This window comes from Chrysemys picta, chromosome 8 (genome assembly GCF_011386835.1).
Source record: "Chrysemys picta bellii isolate R12L10 chromosome 8, ASM1138683v2, whole genome shotgun sequence".
NCBI lineage: Eukaryota > Metazoa > Chordata > Testudines > Emydidae > Chrysemys > Chrysemys picta.
In genome coordinates, this window is record NC_088798.1 from 60,566,258 (window position 1) to 60,587,128 (window position 20,871).

A 20,871-nucleotide genomic window follows, 5' to 3' on the forward strand; every position below is an offset into this window, starting at 1 on the left:
ACTTCAAAACTTATTGAATGCCAGCCTTCTGTTGCTTGGGTAGTCCTCTGGAGTGGAATGGTTCTGTGCCTGGAGGCGCCGCCCCCCACCGTGTTCTTGGGCGTTTGGGTGAGGAGGCTATGGAACTTGGGGAGGAGGGCAGTTGGTTACTCAGGGGCTGCAGAGGCGATCTGTGCTCCTGCTGCCTTTCCTGCACCTCAACCATACGCCGGAGCATATCAGTTCGATCCTCTAGTAGCCTCAGAATTGCATCCTGCCTCCTTTCATCACACTGCCGCCACCGCTCCCCTTGCTCCAGCCATCAGTCCTCGCGTTTGTTTTGTGCTTTCCTGGACTCTGACATTGTCTGCCTCCACACATTCTGCTGGACTCTTTCAGTGCGGGAGGACTGCATGAGCTCAGAGAACATTTCATCGCGAGTGCGGTTTTTTCGCCTTCTTATCGGCGCTAGCCTCTGGGACAGAGATGATAGGGGGAGCGTTGAAACATTTGCAGCTGCGGGAGGAAAAAAAGGGAGAGTTGGGTTGACCATTTAAAATGGGTTGGCCATTTAAAAGGAGGGGCTGCATTTTTTGGGTTAATGTGCAGCACAAACCCAACTAAACCCCCCCCTCACACCCAATTCTCTGGGATGATCGCTTCACCCCTCCCCCCACCATGTGGCTAACAGCAGGGATGATTTCTTTTCAGCCACAGGCACACAGCCCAGCAAGAACGGCCACCTCTGAATGTCCCCTTAATAAAATTCCCCTATTTCAACCAAGTGACCATGAATGATATCATGGCTCACTCTCCTGAGGATAACACAGAGAGATAAAGAACGGATGTTACTTGATTGCATTCCAGTAGTTTTACTGGCCGCAAATACATTCCAAGTCTTCAGGGCAAATTAATCATTAAACATGCTTGCTTTTAAACCATGTATTATATTTACAAAGGTACACTCACCAGAGATGCCTTCTCCGCCTTCAAGGTCTGGGAGCCTGGGTTGAGAGGGTAATGTTTCCAGAGTGATAAACAGTTCCTGGCTGCTGGAGAGAACGGTTTCTCCGCTTGCCTGCTGTGCGCTATCTTCAACCTCCTCCTAATAATCATCTTCCTCGTCCCCAAAATCCTCATCCCTTGCAGGAGTCCACGTACAGGGGTGGGGTAGTTTTAGGGGCACCCTCTAGAATTGCATGCAGCTCATGATAGAAGCAGCATGTTTGGGGGTCTGACCCGGAGCGGCCGTTTGCCTCTTTGTTTTTTTTGGTAGGCTTGTCTGAGCTCCTTAAGTTTCATGCGGCACTGCTACGGGTCCCTGTTATAGCTTCTGTCCTTCATGCCCTTGGAGATTTTTTCAAATATTTTGGCATTTCGTCTCTCCATACAGCGATCAGATCCAGTACCTCCCATTCAGTCCATGCTAGAGGTCTTTTGAGATTCTGGGACTCCATGGTCACCTCTGCTGATGAGCTCTGCATGGTCACCTGTGCTGATGAGCTCGCCACGCTGGCCAAACAGGAAACGAAATTCAAAAGTTTGCGGGGCTTTTCCTGTCTACCTGGCCAGTGCATCTGAGTTGAGAGTGCTGTCCAGAGTGGTCACAATGGAACACTCTGGGATAGCTCCCAGAGGATAATACCGTCGAATTGCGTCCACATTACCCGCAAATTCGACCCAGCGATGTTGATTTCAGCGCTAATCCCCTCATTGGGGAGAAGTACAGAAATTGATTTTAAGACCCCTTTAAGTCGACAAAAATGGCTTCATCGTGTGGACGGGTGCAGGGTTAAATCAATCTAATGCTGCTAAATTCGACCTAAACTCGTAGTGTAGACCAGGGCTTTGTGTCTCCATTTTCCATCCATAAAATGGGAAAAATCATACTTTCCTACCTTACAGGGGTGTTGTGAGGATAAATACATTAAAACAATGTGAAGTGCTCAAATACTACAGTAATGGGGAGCACATTATCCCTGGGGTCCGTGAGCCCGGTCCCCCCCCCCCCCCCCAAAGCTGGGATTGACGCAGAGCTGAAACCAGGAACCCCAGCACCCCCTACCCCATCCCGCTGAAGCTGAGAGCCACGCAGGACTGAAGCCCCAAGTCCTGGCACTTCCCACGTGCAGAAACCCCAGGCCCATGGGCAGAGTTGGGGGGGAGAGCCACAAAGGTGTTACCCCCTCCAAACTGCAGGGTCTTACCCAGAGTGGGGCAGTCCAGAGGCACCTCCACACACACACACCCTGCCTCCTCCTCTCCCCCAGCACCCCTCAGGCCCAGCTCTCTGGCCAGGTTTTAGGTGGGGAGCCAGAGCCAGAGCCAGGCAGTGCAGGGCAGCTGCTCCTCTGACTGATGGTGCCATGGAGTGGGCAGCTGTGGCATTCCCCCGTCTTCTGCTGGTGCCCGGGGTTGCGGCTGCTCCTTAGCTCCCAGCCCCCTTTGACTGCTGGGCAGCCGGTAAGAGCCGCCCGGGTGGGGGGACCCAGCTCTGGGGCTGGCAGAGCCCTCAGGGAGCAGTCACCGCAGGGGGAGCCCTCCTGGCACACAGCACCTAGCTACCCCCTCCCTGCACCCTGAGTTACCCCCCTGCCCACACACAGCCCCTAACAAGCCCCCTGCCCACACACAGCGGTTTTCAAACTTTTTGAGCTAAGTCCCCCTTTGAGTTATATTTTTTGGTTGTTCCCACATGCTGAAGAAGACCACTTAAAATGAAGTGGGCAATTAAGGACCATCAGGCATTAGGGTGTGTTACAAATTGTTATAGTCTCCTACAGCATATGTTAAAAGAACATTACAGTTGTAGTTTCAAGTAGGGCTGTCAATTAATCGCAGTTAACTCACACGATTAATTCAAAAAAATTAATCACAATTAATCGCAGTTTTAATTACACTGTTAAATGATAGAATACCAATTGAAATGTATTAAATATTTTGATGTTTTTCTATATGTTTATATATATTATATTCTGTGTTGTAACTGAAATCAAAGTGTATATTATTTTTTATTACAAATATTTGCAGTGTAAAAATGATAAACAAAAGAAACAGTATTTTTCAATTCACCTCATACAGGTACTGTAGTGCAATCTCTTTGTTGTGAAAGTGCAACTTACAAATGTAGATTTTTTTTGTTACATAACTGCTCTCAAAAACAAAACAATGTAAAACTTCAGAGCCCACAAGTCCACTCAGTCCTACTTCTTGTTCAGCCAATCGCTAAGACAAACAAGTTTGTTTACCTTTACAGGAGATATTGCTGCCCCTCCTCTAATTTACAATGTCACCAGAAAGTGAGAACTGGCATTTGCATGGCACTTTTGTAGCTGGCATTGCAAGGTATTTACGTGCCAGATATGCTAAACATTTGTATGCCCCTCCATGCTTCGGCCACCATTCTAGAGCACATGCTTCCATGCTGATGACACTTGTTAAAAAAATAATGCGTTAATTAAATTTATGACTGAACTCCTTGGGGGGAGAATTGTATGTCCCCTGCTGTGTTTTACCCACACTTTGTCATATATTTCATGTTACGGCAGTCTCGGATGATGACCCAGCACATGTTCATGTTAAGAACACTTTCACTGCAGATTTGACAAAATGCAAAGAAGGTACCAATGTGAGATTTCTAAAGATAGCTGCAGCACTCGACTCAAGGTTTAAGAATCTGAAGTGCCTTCCAAAATCTGAGAGGGATGAGGTGTGCAGCATGCCTTCAGAAGTCTTAAAAGATCAGACACGACAGAACCCGAAAAACCAAAAAAGGAAAATCAACCTTCTGCTGGTGGCAGCTGACTCAGATAATGAAAATGAACATGCGTCAGTCCACACTGCTTTCGATTGTTATCAAGCACAATCCCTTATCAGCATGGATGCATGTCCTCTGGAATGGTGGTTGAAGCATGAAGGGACATCTGAATCTTTAGCGCATCTGGCAGTAAATATCTTGTGGCGCTGGCTACAACAGTGCCATACGAATGCCTGTTCTCACTTTCAGGTTACATTGTAAACAAGAAGCGGGCAACATTATCACTTGTTTGTCTGAGCAATTGTCTGAACAAGAAGTAGGACTGAGTGGACTTGCAGGCTCTAAAGTTTTACATTGTTTTATTTTTGAATGCAGATTTTTTTTGTAGATAATTCTATATTTGTAAGTTCAACTTTAATGATAAAGACATTGCACTTTTATTAGGTGTATTGAAAAATACTATTTCTTTTGTTTTTTTTACAGTGCAAATACTTGTAATCAAAAATAAATATAAAGTGAGCACTGTACACTTTGTATTCTGTGTTGTAATTGAAATCAATATATTCGAAAATGTCCAAAAATCTTTAAATAAATGGAATTCTATTATTGTTTAACAGTGTGATTAATCGTGATTACTTTTTAAAATCGTAATTGCTTGACAGCCTTAGTTTCAAGCATTCAAAAGTTAGCAAATGCCAGAATTAAGGTGGCCTGCACAACTTTAATTTGGTCCCCTTGTGCTCATGCATTGTAACACAGTCTTTAATTACATACTGTCCCCCGTCCCTCCCCAATGAGCACAGGAGATACAGGCCCAGTGCCCAGCCCCACCCTGGCCTGAATCAGCCATCCCCGAGAAAGTCCAGTTTCACCCCTCTAGCCTTGGGCTGGAGGAAGCATGCACAGTCACTCTGTGGGGATAGAGCATGCACAATCTGGTGAGCCTGAGGCAGACACTTGGCATGGAAATTTTTAGCCTAAACAGTTAAATTTGGCAAAATTAAAAATAACTTAAAACAGGATCTTATAATGGGAAGTGTTGGGCAACCTTAATAATAGGCAGTGCTACAAGCCCCACCTATAATTATCAGTTTGCATTTTAGAAATATGACCACCACCCTTCCAAAAAGAGATTACACGTAGTTATTTATTTCGCTGTGCCCCAAACTGACCTACACACCCTTTAGAAAGACTGTCACATTTCAATACTAAGAGCCTGATCCTACAAGGGCTTAAGAGCCCTCAACTCTCTTTACAATTCAATGGGGCTAGGAACCCTTGGCACCTTGTACTTCAGGCCCTAAGTTAAGATAAATATAAATCAGTATCTCCAAATCCAATTAATAAAACACTAAATGAAGATATCTAATCTGCAAACATGTGTAGATTTAATGGAAAGAAATGAAATAAAAATAACTCTAATGAGATTGAGTCTGTGAAACTAACACGATCTAGGATCAAATCAAGTCTGTAAGGCAATGAGTTTGCAGGCCTTTTGTCTTCCCTTCTGGGAAAGACTGCTGTAACTACTGTATTGTCATGGTCTTGAAGATGGAATAAGAAAGAACGGAATTAATTTCTAAGTAATCAATGTCAGAGTTGCTAATACCACAACATACATCTCCCTGACATTAACAGAGACTCACAGCCACAAATAAAGTGGAGACAGCTGATAAGCAGCTTATATTTTTAGTCAGCATCTCTAGTGAAGAAAGTAGTTTGTGAAACAGAAGGATTGCTGGGATCTTTATTCTGGGTTCAACCCTTCTGCAGTTTTTCAACAATAACTTTTAAAATGTGAACACTGAAAATAAAAACAAAATAGACAACAGTGTCTGATTATTTCTCCGGTGAAAATAAGGATAATATCTGTCCCTGTAAGCAAGGATATTCATAGTTAAGCATCAAATCCCATTTATGCCATACACTTATCAGTAAAGCAGTCAAATAACTGTCCACTCTTTTGAATTCCAGTAATGCGGATTTTATCAAGGCCTTGTAAATCAAATTCCAAAGGCTGATCACATCCTGGGAGTGAAAGCCCTAGGCTATTTAATCTGGATTTTATTTTTTAAATTTCCAGGACTGGCCTTGCAGGTACCTGTAGCAGATCTGTTAATTTTACATAGCTATCTAAGTTAATTTACCCCATGGGGGGGGGGCAGGGAGGAGGGCTTAAAGAAATTTCTAATTTCCTCCTTTTCTAGTGAAAAGGTTCCGATCACCTGCCAGAAGCTACCACTTACTCGTACATCATCAGCAGAGATAGTGTCAGCAACATCATCAGAGGCAGCGAAGGCTCTGACAAAAGCAGTCTCTGGCTGCTGTTGTGGCTCTCTAAGAAAACAGCATGAAAGGAGGAACACCTCCAACAAAGGAGGGCTTCTCGTAGTGAACTGGGGTGGGGGAGAAGAAAAGCAATCTCATCCACAACCTGCACAAAATAGGGAATAGGTGAGAAGGGCAAGAGAAGCTCTCTTCAGAGAAGGAAGCTAGAGTGAACTGTATTGGAAGAACCAGAGAGTGAGAGTAGGATACAAAGGGATACTAGATGGACTGAGTAGCAGGCAGTGAAGTTGGAGTCATTTAGCTTTACTCCACACCCTTGTGAATCCAGCTACAGAGCCATTACCACCTACTCAAATCCTCTCCAGATGATCTTTTTATCTGGTGTTGGGAGAAAACCTGGACCTGGTTTCTCTCCCTCTGTGGAGTTGGACAGAGGGTCCTGTCAAGTGATCAAAGGGCTATCAGGTGGGAATAAGAGGTGGATGGACTTGGCTCAATTCTGCAACAAGCAGAATCATGAGAGCTCAGTGACCTTGATAATCTCATTGCTTGCTGAACTCCCAAAATCAATACTCTGAGCATCCTCTCTAAAGCAGCATCCCACCGCTGCCCCCTTACTGCAGAGCTGTTCTCTGTTCTCTATACAGCTCCCATCTATTGTAGGGGCAATGGTGCTTTTTTCTATACCCCCAGAATGGGAAGTGTTCCCTGTACAAATGTCTTTCTTAGAGCAAGAGCAACCGTTTAAGCTGTCCATGGTGCTCCAGGTCCTAATCCAAAATAACAACTATCAGCAAATCCCAGCAAGCATGGTTTCTCTCTAGAAATGGGGCACTGACCTTCCGGGCACCACATGCGGGTTAAATGAATTATTAAAGCTTGGCCTGTTACTTCTCCACAAACTTCACTTTTCTAAAGTGTGAAAACAGCCAAACCATCAGCCTTTTAAGTCCATGAAATCTTTGATCAATTTAAGTTACTCTTTTCAAGTAATTAATATTACCACAGTATTCTCAATATTCCCTGTTAATATCATGGATATATTAACTAGGAAAAAGGCAAAATTATAAAGATTTGAGTGATGAACACTATCAGCTCTTCCCTGGACTTCCCTAGAATTCACACCTCCTTTTGCAGTTAGGGATCAAAAAATGGACACAGCAGCAGCAGGGACCTCACCATGTCCTTGTACAATGAAATATTTCCCTGCCCTTGCTTGTCAGTCTCATTTTGATGCAGCTCAGAATCCTATAAGCCTTATTTGCAGCACCTGAATACTTCATGCTTCCATTATCATGTTTCTTCTAATACAAATCCCTATATATTTTCAGTTACTTTTCAATATGCATATGTTTTTAATAAAAGTAATAGTAACAAAAATACATAATTACTTTTAGTTGTCTTTTAAGACTGCCCAATGGAAAAAATTAGTTCTCAGAGAGTCCTAGAGACAACCATCTCTCTCTCATAAACCCCCTTTTTCTAATCTGATGAGGTAGTTTAGCAGCTTTAAAATTCTAAAGCTTAAGGAATTCCTACCTGTTCTTCCTGACAGCAAGTAACAATGTAAGAAATGGTAAACAGTAAATGGGAGGGCTGGTAAAGACGTTCAATAATTACTATTTATTAATCATCTAGCAACAATCCAGCCTTGAATCCAAGCCTGCAGGGTGAACAGTAAATGTATAACCACCTCCCAGAGGCTATCTATACAATAACTCCTGAGTACCTATTTCAATTAAACTTTCATTTTTAAAAAAATGGTTGAGATTGTATGACAAACATCAGGACTTGAAACTAATGCTGTGGCCCACGATGGGGATTGTAATTGAGCAGATTAATAAACAATGAAATGTTGGCTTACATGTAGTGTTCTGACAGAAATGTCCACAAATGTTCCTTCTGGAGGAGAAAGTACAATTATTACTGAGCCCCCCATTAACATAAAAAAACATAGCACATTGAATTTGTGTGAAAGCCTAAGGCATCCCTTATCTCAAACAGGAACAAAACAGCACTTTCTTAAAAAACCCCAAACTACAATACATCATCTGATACTATTTTGTGGTTATTTACACAGTTATTAAGAAAACCCAACCTTTTAGATCAACGCAGCATTCAATAAACCGTGTTCTGCTAAGAAGCATTCAGTCATATGTATATTAAATGGGCATTTTGGGGCTTCTGCTTGTGTATTGGTGAAAAGTGACACCTCCTATGACAATAACTATAAGGGTCCAGTGTCAGCGTGTGCCAACTAGTTCCTATATTATCTAATTACACACACACACACACACACACACACACACACACACGTCATTAAATGAACATTATTAAGATAGCAAAGTCAAGCACTCAATGGTTAGGAAATCTTGTCTGTATGCATTATGATGCTCTGATCAAAAGCTATTTTTCAACAGGACCCCTGCTGCATTCAATACACAGGATGGAGCTGCTGTAAGGCTGAACCAGGGTTGTGTAGTGATGGAAGATGTTGTCCACTGGTAAAACAACATAGTTTTCCCTAGCCTTGTTCTTGGAAACAGCTGAACCTTTTTTGCTGAAGTATTGCAAAGAAGTCAGCCTGTGGCAGACACATGGGATGAAGAATTTCAGCCCAAACAGTTAAAATTTGACAAAGTTATAAGCCACTGAAAACAGGATCTTATACTGGGAACTGTCAGCAGCCGTAATAAAGCCTTGATGAGGGAGCAGGGCTAACTCAGGAAGGCCGGAGGTTTAAAGAGCCAGCTCCTAAGTGCAAGCAGGAGCAGCAAACAGGGGAGTTGTGCGAGGGAGTTCTCCAGGTGAAGGAGGAAGGACTAAGTGATTCTTAGGGTGCGTTTGTTTATTGCGTGCTTGCTTGCTGATTCTAGGAGCAGCAAACAGGAGTTTTGCAAGGGAGTTTAGAGAGGGCATGTGAGAGGCAGATATACCTAAAAACATACTCTAAACATAGGCCAACAACAACACACAAAAAGCCACACTGTAAGAATAAAATTAATGCAAGCAGCAGAGTGGGGGCTATCCAGTTAATTGCACTGAATGCAGTATGTATGCTATCTGCCTTGTGGGCAGGTGTTGTACGTGTGCATTCAGTGCAAGCACCTCATGGCCCTCAGAGAGACAGTGGTACCTCCTGAGGCCAGAGTGGCTGAACTGGAGGAGCTAAGGGAGAGAGAGAGGTACATAGATAAGACACAGTAGAATGGTCCCACCCTCAATCTGATAGCCTCTGTGCTGTTAAGGAGGATGAAAGTCTTGGAGAAGGAAAGCATCAAAATAGAGGAGAGGGAAACAATCACGTAGTTGGGCTCCTCCTTCCAGATGATGTCATGGTATCCTCTTACCATGACTCTACCCCACTGGGGGAGGAAGCCCCAGTTACTAGGGAGAGCCAAGAAATATTAATGGGTATTCAATTATTACAACAGAGATAGCTGGGTTTGTGATGAGCAGGAGAATCACATGGTGAATTGCCTGCTGGGTGCAAAAGCTGCAGATCGCACACTAAACAGACTTATGTGCAGTGCTGGGGAGGAGCTGGAAGTCATGGTACATGTAGGTAGCAATGACATACAGAAAGGTAGGAAAGAGGCCCTGCAGGCCAAATTTAGGCTGCTTGAAGTCCAAGACCTCCATGGTAGCATTCTCTGAAATGCTTCCAGTTCCACATGTGGGGCCAGAAAGACAGGCAGAATTTAAAGCATGAATGAGACAATGGTGTAGGGAAGAGGGGCTTAGGTTTATTAGGAACTGGGGAACCTTTTGGGAAAGGAGGCAGCTATAGAGAAAGGATGGGCTCCACCTAAACCAAAATGGAATCAGACTGCTGCCATGTAAATAAAAAATCCTTTACAATATTTTTAGTAAGTAAGATCTGAGAGAAAGCTAACAAGTGTGGAGGAGCACACGGTTCAGGTGGAGACATTCATTAGGGATTAATTTATTAAAGGGGGAACTCTATATCCTAAGTAAAGAGGATAGGAAACAAGTTGGTAAAGTACAGGTAGCGAGAAACAGTCAAATGTCAAAATGTCTCATTTAAATATAGCATATGAAGGCACATGAGTATTGAGGAAATGTACAAATGCTTATTTACAAATGCTTGAAGTCTAAATACTAAGATTAGTGAACTAGAGTGCCAGGCATTAAATGAGGATAATGATATAACAGGCACCATGGAAAAGTGATGGAATGAGGATAATCAACAGAACATGGTAATATCAGTGTACAAAATACATAGGAATGACAGAGTAGTTTGCACAAAGGGGGGGGAGTGGCACTATATGTGAAAACAAGCATAATGTCTTAATGAAATAAACTGTACCATAAAATCTTTATGGATAGAAATTCCATGCTTGCACAATCAGAGTATAGCAGTTGGAATATACTATTAACCACCTGACCAGGATGTTGATGGTGATTGTGAAATACTCAAGGAGATTACCGAGGGTGTCAACAAGCATGTGGACAAGGGTGATCTGGTGAACACAGTGTACTTGAACTTTCAGAAAGCCTTTGACAAAGTCCCTCGCTAAAGGCTCTTAAGCAAAGTAGGAAGTCATGGTGTAAGAAGGAAGGTCCTCTCCTGGATGAGTAATTGGTTAAAAGATAGGAAACAACGGGTAGGAATAAATGGCCAGTTTTCACTATGGGGAGAGGTAAAGAGCAGATCCTCCAAAGAACTGTATTGAGACCTCTGCTGTTCAACATATCATAAGTGATGTGGAAAAGTGAAGTGACAAAATTTGCAGATGATACAAAATTACTCAAGATCGTTAAGTCCAAAGCTGACTGCAAAGAGTTACAAAGGGATCTCACTTGACTGGGTGGCAAAATGGTAGATGAAACTCCATGTGGATAAATGCAAAGTAATGCATATTGGAAAAAATAATCCCAATTATACATACATACATATGATGGGGTCAAAATTAGCTGTTACCTCTCAGGAAAGATCTTGGAGTCATTGTGCATAGTTCTTTGAAAACATCTGTTCAAAGGGCAGCTCAGTAAAAAAAGCTAACAGACTGTAAGGCACCATTAGGAAAGAAATAGATAAGACAGAAAATCATAGAATACCAGAGTTGGAAGGGACCAGAAGGTTATCTAGCCCAACCCCCTGCTCAAAGCAGGACCAATCCCCAGACAGATTTTTGCCCCAGATCCCTAAATGGTCCCCTCAAGGATTGAACTCACAACCCTGGGTCTAGCAGGCCAATGCTCAAAACCACTGAGCTATCCCTCCCCCTCTATATAAATCCACAGTGCACCCAGACCTTGAATACTGCATGCAGTTCTGGTCACTCCATCTCAAAAAAATATATATTATAATTGAAAAAGATACAGAGCAGGGCAAGGAAAATGTTTAGGGGTATGGAAAAACTTCTGCATCTGGAAAGATTAAGAAGACTGGGAATGTTCATCTTAGAAAAGAGACGACTAAGGGGGAATATGACAGAGGTCTGTAAAATCATAAACGGTATGGAAAAAGTGAATAAGAAAGTGTTATTTACTCCTTCATGTAACACAAGAACTAGGTTTCAGAGTAACAGCCGTGTTAGTCTGTATCCGCAAAAAGAAGAACAGGAGTACTTGTGGCACCTTAGAGATGTACATTGGCCAAACCGGACAGTCTCTACGCAAAAGAATTAATGGACACAAATCTGACATCAGGAATCAAAATACTCAAAAACCAGTGGGAGAACACTTTAACCTGTCTGGTCATTCAGTGACAGACCTGCGGGTGGCTATATTACAACAGAAAAACTTCAAAAACAGACTCCAAAGAGAGACTGGTGAGCTAGAATTGATATGCAAACTAGACACAATCAACTCCGGTTTGAATAAGGACTGGGAATGGCTGAGCCATTACAAACATTGACTCTATCTCCCCTTGTAAGTACTCTCACACTTATTATCAAACTGTCTGTACTGGGCTAGCTTGATTATCACTTCAAAAGTTTTTTTTCTCTTAATTAATTGGCCTCTCAGAGTTGGTAAGACAACTCCCACCTGTTTATGCTCTCTGTATGTGTGTATATATATCTCCTCAATATATGTTCCATTCTATATGCATCCGAAGAAGTGGGCTGTAGTCCACGAAAGCTTATGCTCTAATAAATTTGTTAGTCTCTAAGGTGCCACAAGTACTCCTGTTCTTCTTTTTACAAGAACTAGGGGTCCCCAAATGAAATTAATAGGCAGCAGGTTTAAAACAAGCAAAAGGAAGTACTTCTTCACACTATGCACAGTCAACCTGTGGAACTCGTTGCCAGGGAATGTTGTGAAGGCCAAAACTATAACAGGGTTCAAAGAAGAACTAGGTAAATTCATGGAGAATAGATCCATCAATGGCTGTTAGCCAAGATAGTCAGGGATGCAACCCCATGTTCCAGGTATCTTTAAACCTCCAACTACCAGAAGCTGGGACTGGATGATAGGGGCTAGATCACTTGATAATTGCCCTGTTCTGTTCACTCCCTCTCAAGCACCTGGCACTGGTCACTGTCAGATGCAGGATACTGGACTAGATGGACCATTGGTCTGACCCCATATGGCTGTTCTTATTTTCTTATATGTTCTTATGCTAAACGTATGCACAAACAGTTGTGTGAATAAATTAGTCTACACGCCTCTATCTAAATAGAATCATAGAATCATAGAATATCAGAGTTGGAAGGGACCTCAAGAGGTCATCTAGTCCAACCCCCTGCTCAAAGCAGGACCAATTCCCAGCTAAATCATCCCAGCCAGGGCTTTGTCAAGCCGGGCCTTAAAAACCTCCAAGGAAGGAGACTCCACCACCTCCCTAGGTAATGCATTCCAGTGTTTCACCATCCTCCTGGTGAAATAGTTTTTCCTGATATCCAACCTGGACCTCCCCCACTGCAACTTGAGACCATTGCTCCTTGTTCTGTCATCTGCCACCACTGAGAACAGCCGAGCTCCATCCTCTTTGGAACCCCCCTTCAGGTAGTTGAAGGCTGCTATCAAATCCCCCCTCATTCTTCTCTTCTGGAGACTAAACAATCCCAGTTCCCTCAGCCTCTCCTCATAAGTCATGTGCTCCAGACCCCTAATCATTTTTGTTGCCCTCCGTTGGACTCTTTCCAATTTTTCCACATCCTTCTTGTAGTGTGGGGCCCAAAACTGGACACAGTATTCCAGATGAGGCCTCACCAATGTCGAATAAAGGGGAACGATCACGTTCCTCGATCTGCTGGCAATGCCCCTACTTATACAGCCCAAAATGCCGTTAGTCTTCTTGGCAACAAGAGCACACTGTTGACTCATATCCAGCTTCTCGTCCACTGTGACCCCTAGGTCCTTTTCTGCAGAACTGCTACCTAGCCATTCGGTCCCTAGTCTGTAGCAGTGCATGGGATTCTTCCGTCCTAAGTGCAGGACTCTGCACTTGTCCTTGTTGAACCTCATCAGGTTTTTTTCGGCCCAATCCTCTAATTTGTCTAGGTCCCTCTGTATCCGATCCCTACCCTCTAGTGTATCTACCACGCCTCCTAGCTTAGTGTCATCTGCAAACTTGCTGAGAGTGCAGTCCACACCATCCTCCAGATCATTAACAAAGATATTAAACAAAACCAGCCCCAGGACTGACCCTTGGGGCTCTCCGCTTGAAACCGGCTGCCAACTAGACATGGAGCCATTGATCACTACCCGTTGAGCCCGACGATCTAGCCAGCTTTCTATCCACCTTACAGTCCATTCATCCAGCCCATACTTCTTTAACTTGGCGGCAAGAATACTGTGGGAGACCGTATCAAAAGCTTTGCTAAAGTCAATGAATAACACATCCACTGCTTTCCCCTCATCCACAGAGCCAGTTATCTCATCATAGAAGGCAATTAGGTTAGTCAGGCACGACTTCCCCTTCGTGAATCCATGCTGACTGTTCCTGATCACTTTCCTCTCCTCTAAATGTTTCATAATTGATTCCTTGAGGACCTGCTCCATGATTTTTCCAGGGACTGAGGTGAGGCTGACTGGCCTGTAGTTCCCCGGATCCTCCTCCTTCCCTTTTTTAAAGACGGGCACTACATTAGCCTTTTTCCAGTCATCTGGGACCTCCCCCGATCGCCATGAGTTTTCAAAAATAATGGCTAATGGCTCTGCAATCTCACCCGCCAACTCCTTTAGCACCCTCGGATGCAGCGCATCCGGCCCCATGGACTTGTGCACGTCCAGTTTTTCTAAATAGTCCCGAACCACTTCTTTCTCCACAGAGGGTTGGTCACCTTCTCCCCATGCTGTACTGCCCAGTGCAGCAATCTGGGAGCTGACCTTGTGCGTGAAGACAGAGGCAAAAAAATCATTGAGTACATTAGCTTTTTCCACATCCTCGGTCACTAGGTTGCCTCCCTCATTCAGTAAGGGGCCCACACTTTCCTTGATTTTCTTCTTGTTGCTAACATACCTGAAGAAACCCTTCTTGTTACTCTTAACATCTCTTGCTAACTGCAACTCCAAGTGTGATTTGGCCTTCCTGATTTCACTCCTGCACGCCTGAGCAATATTTTTATACTCCTCCCTGGTCATTTGTCCAATCTTCCACTTCTTGTAAGCTTCTTTTTTGCGTTTAAGATCAGCAAGGATTTCACTGTTTAGACAAGCTGGTCGCCTCATATTTACTATTCTTTCTACACATCGGGATGGTTTGTTCCTGCAACCTCAATAAGGATTCTTTAAAATACAGCCAGCTCTCCTGGACCCCTTTGCCCTTCATGTTATTCTCCCAGGGGATCCTGCCCATCTGTTCCCTGAGGGAGTCAAAGTCTGCTTTTCTGAAGTCCAGGGTCCGTATTCTGCTGCTCTCCTTTCTTCCTTGTGTCAGGATCCTGAATTCGACTATAGACAGAATGCTCTGGTAGCTCACTGGGAGCAGCAACTTACAGTGTCTGCATTAAAACATCAGCATTTACCAACTGTTGCAACATCTTATTTCCTTATCAAATTACAGGAAACATTGCCGTTTGATAACAATAAATGCTGCCTTTTTAATAGTAACCACTGTGCTAGTGGAGATACTAGCTGGCAGAGGACTGACAGGAGTAGCAGTGACTAGACTGCTACCCTATTTTTTTTTTATTTATTATATGTGAAGTAAAGCAGATCACATGGCAAGGAAGGTAGGTGTGAGATAAACCAATGTATTTCTTTTTCTATCGCATCTTTCATACATGTAGTATCCCTAAATGGTTCCCAGTCTGTTGATGTGTCTAGAAATCAAAATAATGAGACTGCATCCTATATTACTACCTATGAAATTGAATCAGTAAATCTGACCACTACATAGCTAGGCACGCAGCGCATGTAGATTAAAGAGAACCATGTTACATGCAAATAAATAATAATAATGCAAAGGAGGTTTGGAAAAGTTCATAAAGAGATGAAAAAGAAACTGCAGATATAAAAGGTTTGATTATGATACTAAAATAAATGTGTACAGCATAAAAATAATAAAACACTTAGAAATGAAATGCCATTCATCCTGTTAGAGCAGAATGACTTTTTGGTTGTAATTATAGCAATTTACTTCAATTTATACTACACATTAGATAACGTATTCAGAATATTAGAAAGTGTTATAGGATTTTCAACATTTAAAATGAATAATCCTTCTTAATAGCAGATCAATGTCATTTCCAGTTGACTACTACTAATTCTCTCTTTGAAACAACCTAAAAACATTAATGATGATAGATGTTCCTTGGAGCATACTTTTTTTTTTTAAAGAGAGAGAGAGAGAGAGAGAGAGAGAGAGAGAGAGAGCGCTGCAGCTGTAGGCAAGTAACTTTTTCTGTTCCATTCTTATCTGCTAGAGAACTGCACTACTGAAGACACAGTTACAGAAATTTGTCTGCAATAAAACAGCATGTCAGGGAAGATGCACTTATTCCTGTGATAAAACAAACTACATTACTAAAACAACAGTGAGCACAAGAAGAATTTGTGAACCAACTACTGGTGACCTTGCCAAATAAACTGTAAACAGTCCCTATTGTAATCTGAAGGTATTTAAAGAGTGTGAATGTGGACCCTTGAAATTAAGTAATGGATATTCTATTTCCTTCCCCCCCCCCCCCAACCCCTACCCCTACCGACACAAGGAGGTGCCCACAAACACTCTATGGGGAAAAAATTAAGTTTGAATTAAATATAAAAAATATTGTAAAAACCGAGGAAAATATTTATAACGTTATGTATTCAAGATGGCAGTTGCCATACGGCTCAAGCTCTCATATGGATTGAATATCAGCATAACCTACTGGGGAAAATTCAATCCTGTTGTAAACTGGTACAACTCCACTGATTACAAGAGATCTGCACACACATTAGGGCTTAATTTGACTCACTGAATTCCAAACAGAAGCCTCAGAAGGTAACAAGTGGCAGCATATATAAAGTAAAGGAACATTTCTAAAGGAAATAATAAAAATACCTTATGTAGACTGGAGTTTAAGCTTGTAGGGAAAAGTTACTGTCCCTAGGGTCAAGAAAGTGACCACTAGTAGGGAATAATGACCTGAGCTTGTGTCTTTACTCTGACCCACCAGGTATACATTAACGTCACTTCCAGTCTATATATTATATCTTTACTTCCATTCTGATATTTTTATTATTTTTATTTTCCTAAGTATCATTTTCTTGAATCAGATTATAGAAAACGTTGCTTGAATATTTTAGAAATATATTTCATTTCCATAATTTTAATATTCCTTGCTAAGTTTTAGCTCTGGTGACATTCATATATTATCTTTTCAATCAAAAAAATATATAGTTCTGTATATACTGACCACATTTTTCATTATTTTAAATCTTCATCACCATTTTAAATTGCAGCAAGAGAGATTTAGGAAAAACTTCCTAATGTAAGGGTTGTTAAAGACTGGAACAAATTACCTAGAGAGGTTGCGGAATCTCCATCATACAAAGTTTTTAAGAACAGGTTAGACAAACACCTATCAGGGACGGTCTAGATAATACTTGGTCCTGCCTCACTGAAGGGGATAGAACTGGATGACCTATCAAGGTCCCTTCCGTCCTACATTTCTATGATTTTCAGAACTAACCTATATATCTTGCCATTTGTATGGTGTTTGTTATGTTCACTGATGCAGCAAGTATATCCCTTGCTTACAGTTCTCATTTGTAGGGAAAATGTTATTTTGTATACGTATGCAGCCTTGCACAGGTAAACTTTAAATTTACAGTCATCTTTTACATTCATCTTTATTAAAGCACTGATTTATATTTTATTAGCATTTGAACATTTAAAGGAAAATTATGGCTGAAGATGAAGCAATGCCATGTAACGTAGCATAAGAATTCCTATACTACTCCAGATTTTCATCAAGCCGCTGATGTGAACTCATCTTTTTATACCGAGACTAGCCAGAAAGTCATTTTATATAAAATGCTTGTGATTAAATATGTACAATAGTAAAAAGATTGCAGGAGCATTTGTCCCATAAAAGGATACATTTCATCTGTGTCTTTTCAGCAACCATACTGAGAGCAAGTATGCCAGTTAGTTCATTCGTTCTCGGTACTTTGTATTCTGATATGCTTTATTTTTAGATAGAAAGGTTTGGGACCATTACTACAAAAACAAAAAAATCTGCTAGTCAGTATAGTACTGATATTATTACTCAATCTGTTTTTTTCTGGTCTCTCCAATTACCCTTCAACAATAAAAATAACAAATGCATTAATTTGTTTTACTACTGACGAAGAATTCCTTATTTTCTAATGTCTAACAATGACGTCTGTTGAAGTGAGCATTCGCCCACAAAAGCTTATGCTCCAATACTTCTGTTAATCTTTAAGGTGCCACAGGACCCTCTGTTGTCTGTTAGGTACTACCTCCTCATTCCTTAATGTCTAAATCCTGAGTGATGAAGTTTTAAGGGGTGCAGTAGGGGAGGGAGAATGTGTTCTGTTTTTCTTTTTCTTTTTCACTTCCTAATCCATTAACTCCTCATAAGGATCTGTCTCAATGTGTTCAGTATGTTTGCCAAAAAGTTCTTCATCCTCATAACGTAAGAGGTAATCATACAGGTATTGTTTGAAGATTATGTGATCCTGGACAAATTGTCCTTCCACCCGATTCTTTATGCAGTTCATTTCTTGATAAAGTACAATCTTCTCTAAAATCCAGTCTAGACTGTCTAATATTGGGAGTCTCAAATCCTTCAATAGGGTGGTCCACAACTTAGGCCTTGTCTACACTTGCAGTGGTGTATAGGATACATGTAGCTACATGTGGCAATAAAAGCCTCTGGCAGATGGGAAATGTTCCAGCAATTGAGAACTGCTGGAACCTTTCCCTGCTGTCTACCCCTGCCAGAATCTTTCTCCACTGCTGGAGCCTTTCACTGCAGTGGGGAAAGGCTCCGGCAGCAGTGAGGCAGTGGGACACTACACTGCTAAAAACAGCAGTGTGGGTGTGAGAGGCTTTGCTTTGTTGTGTGGAGAGCCGTGTATGGTATAGACCAACCTAAGCTTCTAGCATTTCTATATTCTACTTGCCTAAGCAGTACCTCACTGTCTACATTGCTACTTATGCCTGTGCTAACTGGGCATGCAGTGTCTGTACTCTAAACAACACCATAAGTGTAGTCCTACCCTACATGGAGAACTTGTCTCATGCACATTTCCTCCCGAATTTGCACTTTCTCCTCCCTTTCCAGGGCCACCTGCCCTTCAAATAGTTATCATAACACATCCCTGGGGCAATTTGCTTAATTTTAGGAAAACATTTACTGAAGCTGTCTTTTAGTGTGATTTAGCAGCCAGAGACAAGGAGAGCCAGCACCATGTGACCAGCCAGCTCTACTCAAGATCACCAGCAAATTCCCTGCAGAGCAGTTTGAGAAAAGCCACTCTAGTACATTCAGAAATTACCTATTCACAGTAATAATATTTATCTTTCTTTCTGGGTAAAATCTACAGAGACAACTTTTGTGTGCTCCCTACAGCCTGAATGAGAGTAAGATCATTAAGGATAGTACAAACCTGATCATTTAGAGATACTCTTATTCAGGCTTAATTAAAGCAACATCTACAACCAATCTGTCCATCAGAGCGCAAGGAAATAACTGCAAGTACAGAAAATCAGGACAATGAATTTTCAGATCTCCCACACACTCCTATAACTTGTGTTTAGGGCCCTACCAAATTCACGGTCCACCTTGATCAATTTCATGGTCACAGGATTTTTAAAATCTTAAATTTCACGATGTCAACTATTTAAATATGAAATTTCAGTGTTGTAATTGTAGTCCTGCAGTCCTGTAACTGTAGCAGCGCAGAAGTAAGGATGGCATAATATGGTATTGCCACCTTTACTTCTGCGCTGCTGTCCGCAGAACTGGGCCCTCAGTCAGTAGCCGCCACTGTCCAGCCGCCCAGCTCTGAAGGCAGCAGCGCAGAAGTAAGGGTGGCATGGTATGGTATTGCCACCCTTAGTTCTGTGCTGCTGCTGGCCAGCCAGCAGCCGCCACTCTCCAGTCGCCCAGCTCTGAAGGCAGTGCAGAAGTAAGGGTGGCAATACCATGACCCCCCGTTAAAATAACCTTGCAATCCTCCCTGCAACTCCCTTTTGGGTTGGGAAGCCCAATTTGAGAAAGGTTGGTCTCCTTGGTGACGTCTGTATAGTATAGGGTAAAAGCACACAAAAGACCAGATTTCAGGGTCTGTGACGCGTTTTTCATGGCTGGGAATTTGGTAGGGCCCTACTTATGTTACAGCACTTCTGATCACCAAAACCAAAGTCACAACTTGAACCCATATTCAAAAGTTATTTCACTTCTCTGCTAGTCTCCAATCCCTGTCCATTCTAATCTAGGTGGCAGAATTTTTTTTTAATTGCAATCATCAGAGATGAAAATTCATCTTATTTTGGTGTCACAATTTATATGCTGGCATGTTGTTACACAAATAGATACAGTTTTTCTAGTCAGTCAGGATCTGATGATAAGGTGTTGGAAGTGATCGAAAAGGTCCAGCTACTCTGATCCCCCATTTCACATCTTCTCTTCTACTCCATACAGTGAACTGTCAAGCCAAGACACTATAGTTCAGGGTGCACCTAGAAGAGTAGGACCAGCAGATGGGAAGATAACAGACACCAATTAGCAGAGCTTGTATGATTAGTGAGCAAAGACTGACCATAGTACACCTCTACCTCGATATAACGCTGTCCTCGGGAGCCAAAAAATCTTACCGCGTTATAGGTGAAACCGCATTATATCGAACTTGCTTTTAGCCACCGGAGTGTGCAGCCCCGCCCCCCCGGAACACTGCTTTACCGCGTTATATCCGAATTCGTGTTATATCGGGTCGCGTTACATCGAGGTAGAGGTGTATCTCAGAAACTGAGAGAGGGGTGGAGAGAGACAGGAAAGGAGAAAAGCAAAGTAGGAAGAATTCAGAAAATGTGAAAAGGATGGGGGCAGGGAGGGCAGAAACAAGGAAGAACACAGGGAAGGTAGAGACAAGAACAGAAATCCATCCTGCCAAAACAGAACCTCTTACAAATCAAAGACAGAAAAGCACTGGCTTAAGAAAAACCATTTCAAGCATCAGGAAGTAGCATAGAGCTGTATTAAAAGCTCAATTAAAAGCTGACTTAAGTATAGAATAATTTACAATATAAGATGAAAGGCTAGAAGAAAAGTCTCACATTACTATGTCACCAAGCTGTTTATAGATTGCATCACACACACACACCCCAAATATAAATCAGGGTGAATCCTCAGTCCCTGAGTGCCTACACCTCCCTGAACTTCAATGGGAAATTGGGTTGCACAGCAACAATGAAAAAT

At 42.2% G+C, this 20,871-nt stretch overlaps 1 protein-coding gene across 9 annotated transcripts in view; it reads right to left on the bottom strand.

The window, feature by feature from the left end:
* Nucleotides 1-20,871, bottom strand: part of RABGAP1L (RAB GTPase activating protein 1 like) — a 525,894-nt gene that overhangs the window by 233,695 nt on the left and 271,328 nt on the right. Inside the window, exon 14 of one of the 9 annotated variants that reach the window (XR_010589794.1) lies at nt 7,890-7,927. The exons of the other annotated variants lie outside the window; for them this stretch is intronic. The gene's annotated coding sequence lies outside the window, so the exon portion shown is untranslated. The remainder of the gene's footprint in view (nt 1-7,889; nt 7,928-20,871) is intronic. 9 annotated transcript variants of the gene reach the window in all.